Source organism: Ascaphus truei, chromosome 8 (genome assembly GCF_040206685.1).
Source record: "Ascaphus truei isolate aAscTru1 chromosome 8, aAscTru1.hap1, whole genome shotgun sequence".
NCBI lineage: Eukaryota > Metazoa > Chordata > Amphibia > Anura > Ascaphidae > Ascaphus > Ascaphus truei.
This window is the reverse complement of record NC_134490.1, coordinates 7,337,695-7,356,955: the sequence shown is the minus strand read 5'-3', so window position 1 is coordinate 7,356,955 and position 19,261 is coordinate 7,337,695. Positions and strand designations below refer to the sequence as shown.

At 44.0% G+C, this 19,261-nt stretch overlaps 1 protein-coding gene across 2 annotated transcripts in view; it reads right to left on the bottom strand.

The window, feature by feature from the left end:
* Nucleotides 1–17,312, bottom strand: part of PRXL2A (peroxiredoxin like 2A) — a 31,932-nt gene extending 14,620 nt beyond the window's left edge. The window contains exon 1 of one of the 2 annotated variants that reach the window (XM_075610447.1): nucleotides 16,968–17,312. The gene's annotated coding sequence lies outside the window, so the exon portion shown is untranslated. Of the gene's footprint in view, nucleotides 1–9,109; nucleotides 9,270–16,967 lie in introns of those variants that run through there. The other variant, XM_075610446.1, reaches the window with a different exon arrangement.
* Nucleotides 17,313–19,261: the final 1,949 nt, after the last annotated feature.

Genomic DNA, 19,261 nt, shown 5'->3' with positions numbered 1-19,261 from the left:
AACTTTTATAGGGTTACCTCCAATTACAATTTGACTTTCCCCAATGTTCTCTAACCATTTAATACACACACACACACACGTAACGTGAAGCACTCTGAAATGGTTTTCTTTATTTAAATCCAAATAAATATCAACAAGGACTAAACCCATTACCTTTGATAAATCGTTTTTTTTAGGAGGGGCGAGGTTATACGTAATTGTTTTAATTGAAATGTAAGAAATAAAAGATGTAAATAAATAAAAAGACGGTGGGGAACCAGACATAATACAGAACAATCATTTACATAAGTGGATAGAAACTTTACACATACAGGCATACCCCGCATTAACGTACGCAATGGGACCGGAGCATGTATGTAAAGCGAAAATGTACTTAAAGTGAAGCACTACCTTTTCCCCACTTATCGAAGCATGTACCTTACTGCAATCGTCATATATGTGCATAACTGATGTAAATAACCCATTTGTAACAGGCTCTATAGTCTCCCCGCTTGCGCACAGCTTCAGTACAAGTAGGGAGCCGGTATTGCTGTTCAGGACGTGCTGACAGGCGCATGCGTGAGCTGCCATTTGCCTATTGAGCGAGATGTACTTACTCGCGAGTGTACTTAAAGTGAGTGTCCTTAAACCGGGGTATGCCTGTATTCAACTAATATTGTTTTGTTTACTTCCTCTTAGGCACATTTTATTTCCCAATATAAACACAACAGAGGGAGGGGATCTGTACGGGATATATAGGGGATATATAGGGGACTGCGACACGAAAGGAAGGGAAAGGCAGACGCGGTCAGCAGGTTATCGCTCTCATGAGGGTAGCATTGAACCATGTGTGTGGGTATCCTTAAGGCCTTGGAAACCCCTTTATTAATCTCGGATGGGTCTAAATATGTATTTATTTGATTCCCCTTAATTATAACATAATTGAGGTTTTATGAAATGCAGGCATAGTTTGCTTCTCCATCCAGGGGGGCGGGGGGGGCAAGTTTTGTTAAAACGGTCATTGGATAAATCGTGTTTTCATTTGGCCCATCAGTAATAAACATGTCCCATTTCTACTTATCGCCACTATTTTACCAATAAGCAGAGGGATAAAGCAGAAGCGGCACACACACACACACACACACACACACACACACACACACACACACACACACACAGTGACCACCTGAAGAGCAATGAAGTAGTTAACCTCTGCACAGAAAGACAGGACTGGTCCGTGCCTGGTTCCTTCTGCACACACACCTCCCAGCATATGGTTTTATTTAAAGGATGCTATAAATGGGACTTGGTACTCGTCAGTGGAATGTAGGGTCTTGGAAACGGAGAACCAAGTCAGCATTTTCAGGTCTCAAAAGTAGCTCAGTCGTAACTACAGATTAAAAAAAAAATACAGCTACAGGCAGCAATGATTATAATGATATGATACTGGGGTTTTTGGTTTGCCTTCCCCTGGATCAATAAGTATAGATATAGGATAAAGTATCTGTTGTCTAAATTTAGCATAGGTTGAACTTGATCTCAACCACATCTACTACGTAACTATATGTTACTATGTAACACGCCTGGCTAAATAGTACCAGTGGTGCGACCTTGGGTTTAACTCAATATAAAGCAAAGAATGAAGAACAGAAACCCCAAAACAGTATTCCCTTAGAATAAAAAAAGGTGCACACTCATGTGTGAAAAATATATATATAGATATATATATATCTATATATCTTTGAGCACATTCACATGTCTTAGACAGGTCTGCAACCCTGTCTTTCACCATCCTCACCTAGCATACAGTGCTTCCACTGCAGCAAGGAATTCTGGAAAATGACATGCAAATGAGCACACTCACCTTTTGTCTGAAATCCATTTTTACATGGAACCCTTATAAACTAATGCTCGCTGTTCACGCAGCTTTTAAGCACAGCATGTGATTATATGCAAAGCCAGTGAAACCACTCACAGACAGCTGCCTCGACCTTTTGGGTTTCATCAGTATGAGGTTGGTTGTACTGGCTCTGCAATTTTCAAGGCTGGGTAGTTTTACCATACTTTATATAAGTTATGGTGGTTGAAAAAATACCTCCACCGCCTTTTTCACCCACCATAACTTATATAAAGTATGAGATTTATAGATAGATACACACATACATATACACAATTGAGGAACAATTCTCTTCTTGCTACATATTGCTGATTTGCCCAATATTGCACTGCATTTAAAAAGCTAATATCCCTTCTCTATTTTAATAGTATATACCCCCTCCATGGTAAAGACACAGATGACTCCGCATGGATAAGTTATCTTTTATCTGCACTGTGTGAACTTGTTGTTAACTAACCAGAGCCGTTCTTGACACATGTTCTCGACACATGTTCTCCGTAACCCTGCACTGGCTGCCTGTAAAATAGCACATTTATTTCAAGATTAGCTTGTTGACATTCAAAGTCCTACATGGCCAGGGTCCCATCTGAGAGAGCTTCTAGTTCCCTACACTCCCAATCGATCTGCAGGTGACGGACTCCTAACAGTTCCCAGAATCTCTTTGACTTAGGCTAAGGCCCCGCTCCCAGAGTCAGCGCACCCGCACTGCTGACAGGCGGTGCGCTGAGATACACAGACCGCGATATGCGGTCTGTAGGGAGCGGGAGCCGGAGCGGGAGGTGGGCGGGAGTGGGAGGTTTGACAGGGAGGGGGGGCGTGGCTTGAGCGGAGGGACCCGCTACTCTCCCCCCCCTCCCTCCACGGACTGCAGGAGGGAGCTGCTACTCACCCCCCCCCTCCCTCCACGGGCTGCAGGAGGGAGCTGCTACTCTCCCCCCCCTCCCTCCACGGGCTGCAGGAGGGAGCTGCTACTCTCCCCCCCCTCCCTCCACGGGCTGCAGGAGGGAGCTGCTACTCTCCCCCCCCTCCCTCCACGGGCTGCAGGAGGGAGCTGCTACTCTACCCCCCCCTCCCTCCACGGACTCGGGCTGGAGCTTCTACACACACACACACGCAGGCACTCAAACATACACACATACACACACACACACGCAGGCACTCACGCACTCATACACACACAGACAGGCACTCACCTGCTTTCACTCCACACTCCTCCCCGCTCCCCGAAGCCTCTCCTCCTCCCGAAGCCTCCCCTCCCCATTGGCTCACAGCCACACCACGTGACGCGTCAACGCTAGGAAACACCATTCTCTTGTGTCTCCTAGCGGCTCACGCGCCACAGCGTGTAGTCAGCTGTGCCGCCAGGGGGGACCGGGACCGGCTCGCGAGGATTCCCCTGCTGGTGGGGAACTCGCGACATGGCCGCCCGCGCCAACGAGCGCAGCGGGACCGAGGCCTTACTCTATCTCCCGAGCTTTTAGCCACGCTGCTCCCACTCGCTGGAACAATCTGCCTCGTACAATGTGGAGATCCCGTCTGGGAATCTATAAACAGGCTCAAGACCTACTGTACCTGTTTACCCAGTCATTTAATTAATGAACCACAAGCTGTCCAGCATTTAATAGCTAAAGTACCATCCTATCCTTTGATGTATCTGCGTCTGTGATGAAATCCAAAACCTATGCCAAAATAGGTGTACTTTACAAGAACAAATCCTCCCTAAGGCTTTGGACATGGTCAGGCAGATGGCGCTGAGCCGCGCTGAGGCAGCAGACTTACCCCCGGCACCCTTTATGAGGGCGGATTTAGGAGGCGCTTCCGCAGGCGACAGATCAATTTTAGTTTTGGCGCTGAGGGGAGTGGAGGGCCGGTCACGTGAGCGGTTCGCCCGATGAGTGCGAACCAGCTCCGTGTCGTCACTGGCCCGCCCCCAGACGGCGCGCGCACTAAGGCCAGGGAAAGCACCCGCTTTCCCTCAGCCCCCACACGGCTGCAGTCTCTATGGACTCAGCCTAAGTCTGCTGGTCAGAAAGCGTATCGCACAGCAGATGCTAATGCCAATTATCGACTATGGGGACATAGTTTACGGCTTGGCACCCCAAACCCACCACAATTCAATATGCCGTTTTGTTCTCCAATGCAACTACAGCACACATCACTGCAAAATGCTCAAAGAACTAGATTGGTCCTCACCTGAGTCTAGTTCATCTTTCCTGTCTTGCCTTCAAATACTTTTTGGGCAAGCTACCCGTCTACCTGAACAAGCTCCTCACCCCCTACCACATGCAGCACCTACAGTATCACCTGAGATCAGACTCCAAAAGACTGATCATGGTCCCAAGGTTAAGCAAAGTATCTGGCTCCTTCTCTTACCGTGCACCCCACAACTGGAACAGTCTACCGGAGACTCTCACAGCCGCCACCAGTCTAAGTTCTTTCAAAACTAAAAGCTGTCTCACATTTTAATCTGGTTTGTAACTGTTACACAAGCCTATAATACAGTATATATTATTATATTATATAAATTATATTATATAATGTCTTGTATATAATGTATACAATGTTCACTTATGTAACCATGTATTTGTCATCTTAACTCTATGCCCAGGACATACTTGAAAACAAGAGGTAACTCTCAATGTATTACTTCCTGATAAAAGTTTCCTTGTGTTTGGTCTCATTTAAAACCTTACAATAGTTTGTTCTTTTCCCCTTTTTGTAATAGAAGTGCTTTGGGTCCCATAGGGAGAAAAACGCTACATACATAAAAATAAATGTAAAAAAAAAGTTTATTTGTTATCTTTCCATGTGCTCCTGAACTGTATTACATGACAGTATATTACATACCTTTAAATGCAGAGCAATATTGGGCAAATTAGAAATATACAGCAAGATAAGAAAGAATGTGTTATTGTTTTTGGACTATGCACAATGGTAATAATGATTATCGCAGGATTATTTTCCTGTTATATGTAACAGCACTTTTTGGAGTAGAGATAAGATATACACAGAGTATGTATGTATGTATGTATGTATGTATGTATGCATGCACCTTATTATGCATCCTGATCACTATCCTGCACCTCCAATTGTGTTTTTTCCCCAAGTATTTTTTTTTATTTTTGTACAAGACGCGTAATAATTTTTTTTAAATATAGTTTCATACATAGGCGTGCGCCCCTTATTCTATAGGACATAGGCGTGCGCCCCTTATTCTATAGGACATAGGCGTGCGCCCCTTATTCTATAGGACATAGGCGTGCGCCCCTTATTCTATAGGACATAGGCGTGCGCCCCTTATTCTATAGGACATAGGCGTGCGCCCCTTATTCTATAGGACATAGGCGTGCGCCCCTTATTCTATAGGAATACGGTTTTAAGAAATCTCTTTTTGTCTCTTTTCTTGTTTCACAATAGAAGATAACAGAATTCCGCAGGCATCCCCGCGAGCGTTTGCCGAATGAAACATTCTACGGGTCAGACCCGCACAGGGGGGCGAGTACCAAGACTTTACACCCATTCTGAAGCCTCAGACACAACAACAATTGGGGCCTTACTCTATATGCTCCTATGCAGCCATTCTCAGCCAAAACTGCCCCGAACAGCTGTATCAAACTATAGAATTACCCCCTCAGCAAGTGTGTCAAATCCATGTATAATAGCGGAGGTAGGGGGGAGTGTGGAAGAGATTCATAGCTCCGTGTGTTTTGCTTAAGTATGTTTGAAGGTATGCAGAAAACTCCCATCTCGTGAAAGGCTACAATTTTCAACTCTAGTTTCTCAGAAACATGTTCTTCCCACAGCAGGCTTCAGCGTAATTATCCTACTCCTTCATACTGCAAACAGAGGAGGGTTGTTTTGAGATTCTTGGGCAAGATTGTGACAGAACCATCTGCCGCTTTCAAATTTGAGGCCATGTAACCGTACAAAGAACGGAGGCCTGTCACAAATGTGAGGGACACCTCAGCCCCCGAAAATCTTGAATTGGTTGTCCCCCGAGGGTGTTTTTAACCCCTTCAATTTTTTATTAAGACAATTGAAAAGGCAAAGAAGGGTGGGTCGCCGTGTTGGTCATTTCTTCCATAAATTAACGCAGGAGGGAGGGGGCGTACAGAGTATGATACCTTTTATTGGACCAACAAGTAGTTGATACAAGCTTCCAACCTCTCAGGCAGAGACATACCCGATGAAGGACCCTGAGGTTGGAAAGCTCGTAACATATCAACTACTGGTTGATCCAATAAAAATGTTTCATACCCCCTACTCCCTCTCTTGCTACTACTGACCATTTAAAAATTTGTGCAGCCGGTGCTTCAAGGGTTAATAGTATCCATATGACAAATGTGGTTCTCCGCTAGGGCCACTCCAATGAGTGATATCTGTGGTCGGCATCCCTTGCAGGGACTGAGGGACTAGTACCCACAAGCACACCGTAAACAGTACAAATAATGTCCTACATTTAAAGCTGCCACGAAGTATACTGAAATAGGAATAACTCACTGTGTAGGTTCCTGGATGCTCCAGTGTGGTCCAAATCGCAGGTTCCAAACGGCGTGCTGATCCGCCCAACAAGGTGAACAAACAGGGTAGGAAAAAAGGCAGAGCATTGCCAGAAAAACGGAGGAGGCTCGCGTATGAAAAGAAAAATTATTTATTAGATAAGGGGACCATAACTGACCCCCTCAGTAGGCACCTACGCGTTTCGGGCGACACGGATTTTCATACGCGAGCCTCCTCCGTTTTCTGGCAGTGCTCTGCCTTTTTTCCTACCCCGTTTACTGACCATTTAAAACATTTTTTTTTTTTAAGTAAACAAGCAGCGCATGTAACCTTCAACATTACAGTACCAATAATAGTATATTATTCGGTGTTTAAAGCAGCAGTACTCCATTCCCCTTTTTCTTTATCTGTAAAAGCATGCGACAATGTATAATTCTACATCCTTACCTAAGCTGGCAATCGTTTGGTGCTCCTGTTATAAATCCTGATTGTGTGACTAATGAAATGGCCGCCTTCTAACTTTGTGCTGCAGTTTGTGAAATGCGGCAGCTGATATGCAACATTATATTACGAAGTGTTACACATTATTGTTACAGCTTTCTGAGCAATAGACATAACTGTTTGGAACACAGCAACAGATCTGTTTGTGATACTTTGTTGCCAAAGGGCAAAGCCAAAAAAGGTGTGTCAGAGTCTGTTTCAAAAGAGATGACTTTCTAAAATGGTTGCTGTAGCAAAGGATGATCAGTACATTACAACAACAAAATTTAAAATGGCATTAAAAGTTTAAATAAAATGCAGACAGTATTATCCAATACTATAGAACGGATTAAAAAGAATACATATGATCTTTCACGTTTTTCTTCTTTAAACGTATAATAATTTGATGGCAGATAAGAAAAACATAGTCTGCCCATTTTTGATACAAAGTCTCTACCGGACATAGTTTACAAATGTTATTTTATTGCCTGAGGCATAGGGACATAATGGGACCTTTGGAAGGTCACAAGAAGCTGGAAATGAAAGTCAGTAAGTCACTCCTTTTTACGACACAGAGAGCGCATAACATTTACTTGCATCGCAGTGCAGTGTTCCTCTGGTAACTAAGAGAGTTCTTAATCACGCGTATGAAGTTATATAGCCTATATTCATGTTTTTATACGATTACAGCTATAAATATTGGCTCAATAAATGGCACAGAATCACAGCATGGAACGAATCTACACATCTCCGGGTCAAAGAGGACGACTTAAAGATTAAACTTCCTAATAATTAGAGGTTATACCCATTAATAGATGTTATTAACAGCACTGCAAACTGTAGTATTAGTGTGTGTAATGTTAAACCCAAGTTGAAAAAGGCTAGTCACTTTATTTATTTCAAATATTTTCTAACTCTAAATACTGTATGTATAGTTCTGTGCAAACTGCACATTTAGAAAATAAAGATTATAGCATTAAAGGACATTGACGTCACACCATCATATCCCGCTGGGATTTAAATACCCAAGGACAGATTGGCACTGGAATCCAGGTCAGGGAGGACCTGGCAGTGGAACCAGCCTTCTGCTCAGCCCAGAGTGTGGAAACATGTTTGAGATTCTTGCCCCAGCAGAAAACAGTGACAAACGTATGCTAATAAAAAAAATTTAATATATAAAACACAGAGGCGTATTCATTAAACTCAGATATTGTCAATATCAAATCTCCATGTAATTTGGCGCGGAAAAAAATCTGACGTTTTCGCTGTATTCATTAAGAGTTATCCATGCATTAGAAAGGATGCCTGACGTCTTATTGGCATGGACTTTGCGATATAGGGATCAGATCTCGTTTATTAAGCTATAGATTAAAGGAACGACGACACCAGTATGCAAGTACTTTTTTTAAAAAATTTTTTAAAGTGAACAATAAATGAAAAGTGATTTTATACAATGGAAGTGTCCATTGCCTGTTTTATCATATATACATTTTACTAACTCTTTTCATTGTATGGAAACCGCATTGTAAATCAGGCTTGTAGGTCCTACAGTATTACCGCTCCATATAACCATTCCCCAAAATATACACTAATATCAGAAGGATAAAACCAGGCGAAAGCTTTATACAGGGACACTAAGAAACGCATATTCAGAATATCTTGCAGTAATGAATATTATTGCAAACGCTGACACTGGCAATACTAAATTCAATGCTTCGAGGTCTTTTTAAAAAAAAAAGATATTATAAATATCCATTTTTAGTAAAAATGTTGCATAGGATTGTGTTCAACATAGGGTAACCATATTTGTCCCGGCAAAAGCGTCACGCATGCGCAGTTGGCATGCGTGAAGAGCGCTTGCCGACTGCGCACGTTCGATCGCCACTTGCCGGCTGCTCGTGCGCAATCGGCACTTGCCGACTGAGCATGCCCAAACGGCGTTTGCCGGTCTCGCATGTGCAAACGGCGTTTGCCGGTCTTGCATGCGCACAAGCGATCGGAGCTCGCCAGGAGAACCAAAAAAAAAAACACGGGACAGCACCCGAAAAAGTAAGGACAGAGCCCTAAAAACCTGGACTGTCCCGGCTAAACCAGGGCGTGTGGTCACCCCAATTAAGCAGTTCCTTTGATTTCATATTAAACAGTTACACAGAAAGGGCTATTGCAATATTTTTTTTCTAAAATGACTATACACCAGAGTCAATAAAGGTACGCAGGGAAAAAGGAATGAATTAACAGATACCCAGTACTTACATAATGAAGCCTTCTGTTGCCAGGGCAGCATATCCTTATAAGAAGCTGGACATTAACTTGCTCTGATCCCTCCTGCCCCCCTGCACTGCTGTGTGTGATCACCTCCCAGCTCTTGCCACAGTCTGTTACAATGACCCACAGCTTAATGCTAGTGAGTTTGCATTGTCTCTGTATATCTAATAGAGCATTTTCAGGGGGCGTGGTCAGCAGCCAAAGTGAGGCTCGCTGGACAGGAAGTTGTTCCCTCACATGTGAAGCAGTGTTGGGTTTCTGTGAGCTTTGAGCTGTGCGTGAGTTGTATGTACTGTATAATTATGTTTATGTAACACCAAGAAGGTGCGCAGTGCTTTACAACATGACAATAGAAGGTAAATTCATTACAAACAATCGGAACCAGTGCCAAGGTAAATGACAGCATAATGTAAAAGAAACCCCCCGCCCCTAAGAGATTACAATCTAAGTGTAAAGTGTTAAATGTGTTCTTCCTACAGTATCAGGAGTATTACTAGCAGAATATAGGATCTGTATTTTGTTTTATTATAGCTGCGCTGCAATAAGCAAGAAAGAGCTAGTGCTCTCAGACTATGTTTCATTCCCTCTTTAAGCAGCAGTCCAAGCTGTCGTTTTTTTAAAATTATAATTTCGCCCCCCCCCCCCCCGGCCCTTTAATATGTGCATCAATACAAACCGCACAATGATAAGTAATTAGCTAAGTTGCCGATCGATCCGTTCTCCTGTGATCGATGTTCGAAGATTCGTTTCGGGGGTTCACAAAATGGCTGTCAGTGCAGCAGAAGAGGACCAAAGATGCAAAGTTCTATGGGGAAGATCATGTGACCAGTCAGTCACTAGCTACAATTGCTGCACTGCTAGAGAGAGGGCAGGGCTCAAAAAGGGGTGTGCCAGAGAGCCTATTTCAGAAGGGGATGTGACTTTGTAAATGGTTGCTATAGAAACAAAAAATGCTTGTTACATTATAATACATAAAAAATTTCATTCACCGATGTGTTTTTTTTATTTATTTTTTTTAAATGCTACAAGTATTTTATCATAGTACAGAACTGATTTATTTAAAAAAAAAAATGTACAATACTACTTGGTCTGCAGCTTTAAAATGCTATATCTGTTAACGCAGAAGTTTCAATTATTTTTGTGAGTCGCAGACTTCAATAAAGTTTCCCTGGTAAAAATTAGCAGACCCAGATGCCCCAAATTTCACTGACTTTGACCTTTGCAGGTGTACATATCTGCTAAATGTGCTCTTTTGCCATACATGGAGATTTAAATCAAGCTGAATGGATCCAAAATGTACTATCATTATTTAGCATGACCTGTATCTTATAGTTTCTCCCATAGCATGATGCATGTGTAAATAATTATTTGTATTTAGTTTTAAAGCAGCAATCCGCCATTACAACACTATTTTTTCCAGGATGGGAACCCACGGGGGGGTGGGGGGAGGGTGAGAGGGGGGCGCCTTTCCGTTACAGTGAAACTTACAAGTACAGTTACCGGCGTTACTGCCTCGTTTCGTTATGGGTTTAATCAGCCTTCCTATTGGCTTGCAGGACCCGTAATATTTAAACCTCCATTTTGTATCCCCTCTAGTGGAATAAAACACCGGTAAGTATCACAGAAACCTGTTGATACCTGGTGCAGAAAATACTGTGCTTCTTCTCTGGAAAAAAAACCAGCAGCCGGAATTGCTGCCGTAATAAATTTAGTTAAGAATGTACAGACCATTATATTCAATTATTACATATGTACTGGTTCTCCTCTCTTGCGTAGCTAAAGAAAAACTACTGATAAAATATCCTCGTGTGTAAATGCTAGATCAGGTGTGGCCACTCCAGTCCTCAAGGTCCACCAACAGGTCAGGTTTTCAGGATATCCCTGCTTCAGCACAGGTGGCTGAGTCGAAGACTGAGCCACTGATTAGGCCACCTGTGCTGAAGCAGGGATATCCTGAAAACCTGACCTGTTGGTGGACCTTGAGGACTGGAGTTGCCCAGCCCTGGTCTAAATGACAATTTTAGCTTCCTTTTAACAACACCTCACCATTGGCACAAGGCAGTTTCCTGGCAGAAGAACCAAAACGACGTTTCTAAATGTCGGCAAATGTTGATGACATTTTCCACCTGGCTTAATATATAATCACAAAGTCTTCCATTCAATGTTTAGAGTTAATCCCTTCCGAACATGAAGAATAAATGTCTTTAGTCTGATAATCACAATGTGTATTCTGTTGAGAAACAGTGAGAGGGTGAATCCGAGCTCGTGCTTTCAGAGGTGCTGATGGATGAGGTACAGTAAATAACTTGAACTCCTTGCAGCAGCTGCTGCTGTCTGTGGCAGCCCTCCCAGGTCCACAAAGTTCCACCGCGGAGAATCCTCGAGGATCACGGCAGGAAAAAGAGAAACACAGAGCCCTCCATAGGTAGGTAAATGGTATATTTATGTAGATAAAATGATTAAGTAGCAACTTATAATTAGGTAATATTTAGTGGGTAAATCACAATGCACTGTGCCCTCGGCCGTACGAGATGCCAGGGAAGTGTGGTGTTTAGCCGGCTTCAAGTCCCTCACGCTGGGGTTGGCTAGATGACATCGGCGATCCTGCACTTCCGGTGAGACGCAACCCGGAGGGACTCGCCATGCAGGAGACTGATGTGAATCCAGGACGCCCCGTCAGGCAATGCGGCAGACACTGATTGAAAATTAGCTGTGCCAAAACCGCTACGCGTTTCAATCAATTCTGTTCTTCATCAGGGGTCCGAATTGGGATTTACCCACTAAATATTACATTAACTAATTATAAGTTGCTACGTACTCATCTTATCTACATAAATATACCATTTACTTATCTCTGATTAGTAAGTTAAGTTAATAATAGTAAAGTAAGAAAATAAATATTGGTTGCGTCTATTAAGGTTATTTTATAATAATTTGTAGGAAAAACGTTGAATCCAAAGTACTTTCCTAAAGCAGGGTATCCAGTTTTTCCTAACCTCATTTAAAAGATCCGTTTTTAAGCTGTGCCATGTCAAAAAGATATTTAAAACCTTTGTTTCTCGAACTAATATTATTATCTCTCTTATAGATTATTCGTAAAGCGCCAACAGATTCCGCAGCGGGGAACAGACGGTGGCGGATTTACCATCAGGCCCGGGAGTAGGGTGGCAGAGTTTGGGGAGCCCTTGCCGCCCCAGGCATTCGCGGTCGTGCGCACGCGCGATCAGCACTTGCCGGACACTAGTGCACATGGCAAGCGCCGCCCGCGCGTGCGCACAAGCAGCTGGCAAGCGTCGATCGCGCATGCGTGGTCCGGAAACATGACCTCACACGGCGTCGCGTGAACAGAACGGCGCGGCACTGGAGGAGGAGGGCGGCACCAGGTGAATGCCTAAGGGCGGCATTTTTTAAAATCCGATACTAGGTACAGAGTAATGTAAATTACATAAACAAGTCACATACCAAATTAGGACAAACATGCACAAACAGATACTGCAGGTAACGAGGGCCCTGCCCGTGAGAGCTTACAATCTATAGAATACATTTGTAGTTAATAGATCCTGGGAATGATGCAATATTTTGCTTCAGGTGTAACCACAAACACAATCACTGTGATGTGCAGTGTGATAAGATTTTCCTGTGCGCTGCCCACGTGATCCACGTAATTACTTTCACCAGATAGCTGTAAGTTTCTCTGTCATTAGCCGTTCCCTCCTCTGTCTTATGATAAAGACACGCACACAAGTTCATGTTGGCTGGAACGCATTACTTAATATTTCTCCATTTATTCCATGATTCGCGCGTCTTGGTACACGTTATGCTGTATCATTCACATACCATTTAATGTCTCCTTTTTTTTTTAGAAATTGTGAATCATAGCGATGGATGACTTTTACTTGGCATCAGACTCTCCTAAAATCAGATACTGTACCGCTCCCTTTTAAATAGCACGTCAGCCAATGCCGTTACTGCAGAGGTTATGAACTCCTATGCGTGATGTATAGGTTAACAAGTAAGCTCTTACCACAAAGATAAGTAGTATGGATTGCAGCAAGTAGCAGGGGTGGGCAACTCCAGTCCTCAAGGGCCACCAACAGGTCAGGTTTTCAGGATATCCCTGCTTCAGCACAGGTGGCTCAATCAGTCTGCTTCAGCACAGGTGGCTCAGTCTTTGACTGAGCCTCTGATTGAGCCACCTGTGCTGAAGCAGCGATATCCTGAAAACCTGACCTGTTGGTGGCCCTTGAGGACTGGAGTTGCCCGCCCCTGATGTTCAATGTTGTTTTCACTAGATGAAATAACTAGTTGTTTGTTTGTTTTTTGCTATCTCACATTTTCGTACACCTGCATTAAAGGTACTAGGAAACCGCCATCTTTTATACTGCATTGTGGGATGAGAGAGTAAACCCTGTAGATTTGAAAGTTCTCATGGTCAGGGTCCTCATCACCTTCTGTATCTATGCCTGTTTGGTATGTCATTCTGTTTGTAATATACATAACTCTGTACCCCCATTGTACTACGCAGTGGCATATGTCAGCGCTTTAAACGATTGTCGTAATAATAAACCTAAAAGGACAACGATTCAGAACACGGGCAAAGCAACATTTTAAACACCATCAGCGTGTGGCTTTTGTCATCCCACTGATCTAGTATTCTCAAACCTCCGTTAAAAACGGTAATGTCTGGCAATTTTATTTCTCACACTATTGTGTGGTAATGTACGAGCCAAAAAATAAGCATAGTTTAGTCGAGACAGAAAGGCCGACTATTGTCTGTCACAACGATCAAGCGCAGTCTTGAAATCAAAGAAAAATGTAAATACAACTTGAAAAGAAATGCAGCACATTTAATATAATATTACAAACTGCAAAACACAACCTTACTCAAAGTGTCCGAAAGTTGTAAAACACAAAACAACACACACAACTCATTCTCAAGAAGGCCAAGATGTATGAACAGTTATACGGACATCGGGGATACCATGGAAAACCAATTTTAAAAAAACCGATTGGGTAGTGAATAATTATCACTGCCAGCTAAATGGCAATGTAAATGTACAGGTTGTTGTTGGCAAAGAAGGGTGGGTATCACACCACTTAGGCTAAGGCCCCGCTCCCTCAGTCAGCGCGCCCGCACTGCAGACCGGCGGCGCGCTGACAGGCACAGACCGCGATATGCTGTCTCTAGGGAGCCGGGGGGCGACAGTGGGAGGGGGGGGGCATGGTAAAGCTTTGCCAGATCGTGGTTCCGTGGTGCCGTCCACCCCCCCACCACCACCCCCACACATAACACATACATATACACTCACACATTTTTCCCCGCAGCTCCTTCTCTGCTCCCCTCCCAAGCCGCCTCCCATCCGTAGCTCCTTCCCTCCCCTCCTCCCCATTGGCTGACTCGCGTACCACGTGACGCGTCAGCGCTGAAAAGCACAAGCCGGTTGTAGCTCCAGCAGGCTGACTCGTCACAGTACTTAGTCAGCCCTGCCGGAAAGAGGCAGCGGGGGCAAGGACCATTCGGGTAAGGGTCTGGTGGCCGCGGAGCGGGTTCAGAACCTTACTCCCTCCTCTTTTACTATAATAGTGTTGCACACTTTTTTCTTTGTTACCGTGGTTTCCAATTTTCATTTGAAATATTTAATTTCTCTGAAACTATTCCAGCAAATTGTCTGAAAACGTTGTACAAGTTGCAAAATAACACATTTAATGTTTTGTATGAAGACTCCCATCGATGAGATGTACCGGTTCATTTTTGGTTATCACTACAAAAAACTAATTCCAAGAGGGGGGGCTGCACCGATTTGGCTGAAACCTCTGGCAGATCTCAGTTAGGATGGCAGAAAGGTCCCCTCACCGTTTCATCAGAAGCAATCAAGGTGTTTGGCCTGTGGAGAGAGAACATGAACAAAAAAAACCAGACAAACAAAAAAAGACACTTGTGTCAAAAAAGTCTAGTTGAAGTCTTTGCTCGCTCATCCAAAAAGCCGTCTGATTATCGCTGTACGGTATGTTAAACGAGCACAGAAGCAGCCACACTAATTGGCTCACAATTGTGTATTAAAAGAAAATCTCCATGAGAACAATAAAATACTGGAGAGGTGTTTGACATTTTTAGTGCACTGCTAAAGGGAAACAGATGTTTTCTAGCTCCCGTAATACTTTAGGTAGTCCATAAAATAGGGTTAGATCACCCAGCATTAGAGAATAATGAGCATAATTAACATTATTAACTCGATGACAAACTGCACTGGGCTTCAGGTGAAAGCGGATCCTCCCGTAAGCAGAGGAGACTTTGAGGAAGATGGTATGTTACCTGGGTTACATCTAATCGGAGGTTACCCGATCTGGTTAACCTTCAAAGTAACGAGGCAGGTTGGGAACTGAGCCAGGAAAACAGACGTGTGTGTGTCTGGAACCTTACGGAAATCCATGATGCATAAATGGAACACACAAAGTGACGGGAATGTCATTATACATTCAGATCGGTTCTTCTGCATGTCTACCTACTGTATACACAAAGGTATTTATTAAATACAATAAATGCATTGGAGTGCATGAGAACTGAACACACCCGTGGAGTGCTAATTTAAATGAGCATTAAGGGCAAAGCCAGAGGTTTTTTTTTAATTGAAATATCCCACACTCTGGGTGTACATTAAATGTAAGAAATTGAGATGAAAGTGCGGTGCACAACCAAAGCAGAAATCCCCACAAATGAATAAAGAGAGATTGCGCTCCAATAAAGAATGATATTTAATGGGCCATCATTGAAAGCGGAGGTCACAGTCTACCTACGCGTTTCACGTCGTAGTGCTTTATTTTTATTGGAGCGCACTTCTCTATTCATTTTTGGGGATTTCTGCCTTGGTAGGGCACCGCACTTTCATCTCAATTTCTTGCTTCTTCATCTGGTGGATTTGCACACAGATGACATGAGGATCTGCTGAACGGATGGTGGTCAGACTCATCAACATGTGAGGGAGTTTGTTGTGGATGTATTAGCCTTCATTGTATTTACGGTACTAATTGGATGGCTCCAGGCAGGCGTTCGCTTCCCTATACATGCCTTTACATACATGTGACTGGACTTCCTTATTGGAACTTCTGGACGAGAGATCAGTAAATTCATTTCACATATATGCTATCTATGTGTCTGAGCACCACACCCTTTCCGGGCTGTGTTTTCTAAATACATTTAATGTAACTTGTGAGTATATTAATTACTGCAACTTCTTGTCTTGCGATCACGAGGAAGCCAAGTATACAGGGATGAGTAAATCCCAGATTGGACAGGAGGAAGGAAAGACTAAGCTGGGGGTCCAACCTGACCACAGCTATCAACATCCAATGATACAAATAAGTGACTTAGGGTTAAAGCTGCAGACAAATGTAGCCATTTTCCCCTCTAATGTGAAGGGTCTACTAGGGCTGGCGGTACCTGACGGCTCACAGGGATCTGAGCCTCCGCTACTGGGAGCCTGGGGTAACGAATATACTGAGTGGCAGCGCCTCCACCTGCATGGATCCCAATTGGATGGGATAACCCAGAGCAGGAACTATTAATAACAGTCCACAGGTTATAAGAATAACAATAATAACATTTACTGTGAACAATAACCATAAACCACATACAGGCAATAGCAATACTAATGGTTACAGCTAAACCTCGCCATCCATGGCGTTGTCCCACCACCGTGTATCCCCACACCGTGTCCACAGTACCACTTCACCCAATAAGTGTCCCTTGGTCACTTCACCCAATAAGTGTCCCCAAAAGATGCCCACCCCTCTAGGCGTGATCAGCGCCTTATTATACTGATGTTGGTGCATGTTTGGCGAACAGTACCTGCCGAGTGTGTTCCCACCCGGGCGCAGTAGCAATGAGAAGCAGGAGATCCGCCGATCCAACAATATCCTCCGCTGGATGGGATGTCTCCCTCTGGAGTGACTTCCACAATGATGGTCGCTCACTCTCTGGCATTCTGGTCACAGACTGCAGCAGCAATAGTTCAAATGAAACCACTGTGGCCCTAAGCTTGCTAATCACTAAAAGGACAGGATCCCTAACTGAAGGGGCCTTCCCTAAAACAGCCACAATCTAGGGTGAGTTGGGGCCTAGGGGATCTCTGGCCTAGTGCATAGGGTCACAGACCCCTGTACCTGTACAACCTCCCCTAGCTGTGCCCCAGCTCCAACTGACAGCAAGCCCCCAGAACACCAACTGTAACAACTGCCTCAGCAGGGAATCCTAACACTCCATTGACCAAGCCTAGTCACCTGACTCCGCAGCAACCTCCCTTCTCCCAAGCTGCAGCAGAGGTAAAAGCCAAACCGGGGAACCCAGGCCACACAAGCAATATCCTACAAGTGAGTTTTTTTTAAATAAATTAGTTCTGTACAATGAAAAAATACTTGTAGCATTTTGTTTTTTAAAACAACTCTGAATTACATTTTTAATGTATTATAATGCAACAAGTCTTTTTTTGTTTCTATAGCAACCATTTACATAGTCACATCCCCTTCCTCTTCTGAAACAGGCGGGGGGGCACACCCCTTTTGAGTCCTGCCCCCTTTCTAGCAGTGCACCCATTGTATCTAGTGATCTTTGGTCCTCTTCTGCTGCACTGACCGTCATTTAGTGAACCCCCCCAAGCTGAATCTTTGCCGATCGATCACAGGAGAACGGATCGATCGGCAACTTGGCTAATTACTTATCACTGTGTGGATTGTATTGATGCGCATATTAAAGGGTAAAAAAAAAGAATTAAAAAAAAAAACGTTAGCTTGAACTGCGGCTTTAAGAACAAACATGACTTCTAAACTAGAATAAGACAATTAGAAGTTGCATTACTTGTTTGCTTGCAGACTTTGAAATGAAACATATTGCAGAAGAAGGTTCAGCAATGAGACATTAACTTTTAAAGGAGCAATTCCGCCTGCTTGTTTGTTTTTGCTTGTTTGTTTTTGCCCTCCCTCTTTTTCGCACATAGGAAGCAGGGGGTCTCCGGAGCTGAACTGTGTTAATTTCAGCCCCCCGAGATGCTTCCTGAGAAAGGTGCAGCCTGCACAGTCCCCTCCAGGGGAAACAAAATGGAGGTTTAAATCTTCCCGCGTCACGCTGGCTACCATGAAGCTGCAACGCCATCCGTCGTGGCTTGATATAGATGTAGAAGAAAGCAGAGCACTTTTCTATATCTATATCCAGTTCTACTCTTCAACCAAAAGGAATGAAGTTTGGACGCTGCGCTTTCACGTGAGTCCTCCTTTGAGTACAAGTCCGTTTCCCCGATGACTTCAGAAAGGTATGGGTGACTATTCAACACGCTGTTACTTCTGGACACGAGGATGTGTTGACCCTTTCTACAGGGGGCGGTGGGGTTTCCCAGACAAGCATTATCTGTTCACATACCTGGTCACACACTCCAAATGATGGCTACTTCGTGTTGGAATTTTTCTGTTGCTGCGTCTGAGCACCGCACATTTTTGGGATTATGTGGCTTGATCTTGGCCTATTTACAAAAAGTGGTGGGGAGGCAGGGGATGGTATAGCACTACAGGCTTAGCTTAGGCCTCTAATTATTTGTTTCCCCCTAAGGACCAACCTGACTACTGCTGCTGCTTTTTATATCTCCCTTAGCTCCCAGCAGGCCATGCTCCAGGAAGGGTTTTCAAAAATGTGTACTCCTCCCGGCCCGGCTCTAAAGGAGTTTATATCGAGTTGGATATACTGTATATACATGGCAATGCTCAGTCTCTCGTACGTTTGCAGCGTGCTGGGTGGGTGCGGGCTGGGCGTGGATATGCAGATAGAATAATGATGGGGGCCAGGAACTTTTATAGTACAGAGAAGAGCTTTATTCACATCTGTTATAAGGCTTCCCCTGCTAGCTCTCACTGCTACGCTGGGAAGGTAATTCGGCTTGTTTCCCTTAGTATCGGTTAGACTGACAATCTCCTTCATAGCGTCAATAATGCCCTATCTCAGGGGGACACACTATTCCCTGGGATCACTATCCCGTTACTGCGGACGGCGTAGCTTCATCTATACTTGTCGGATCGGGAGGTTACTGAGGACCTTCCGATGGGGCTGATCCGATTATGCTGCAGAGTTAAAACAATAATATAGGCAATAGCCTGGGA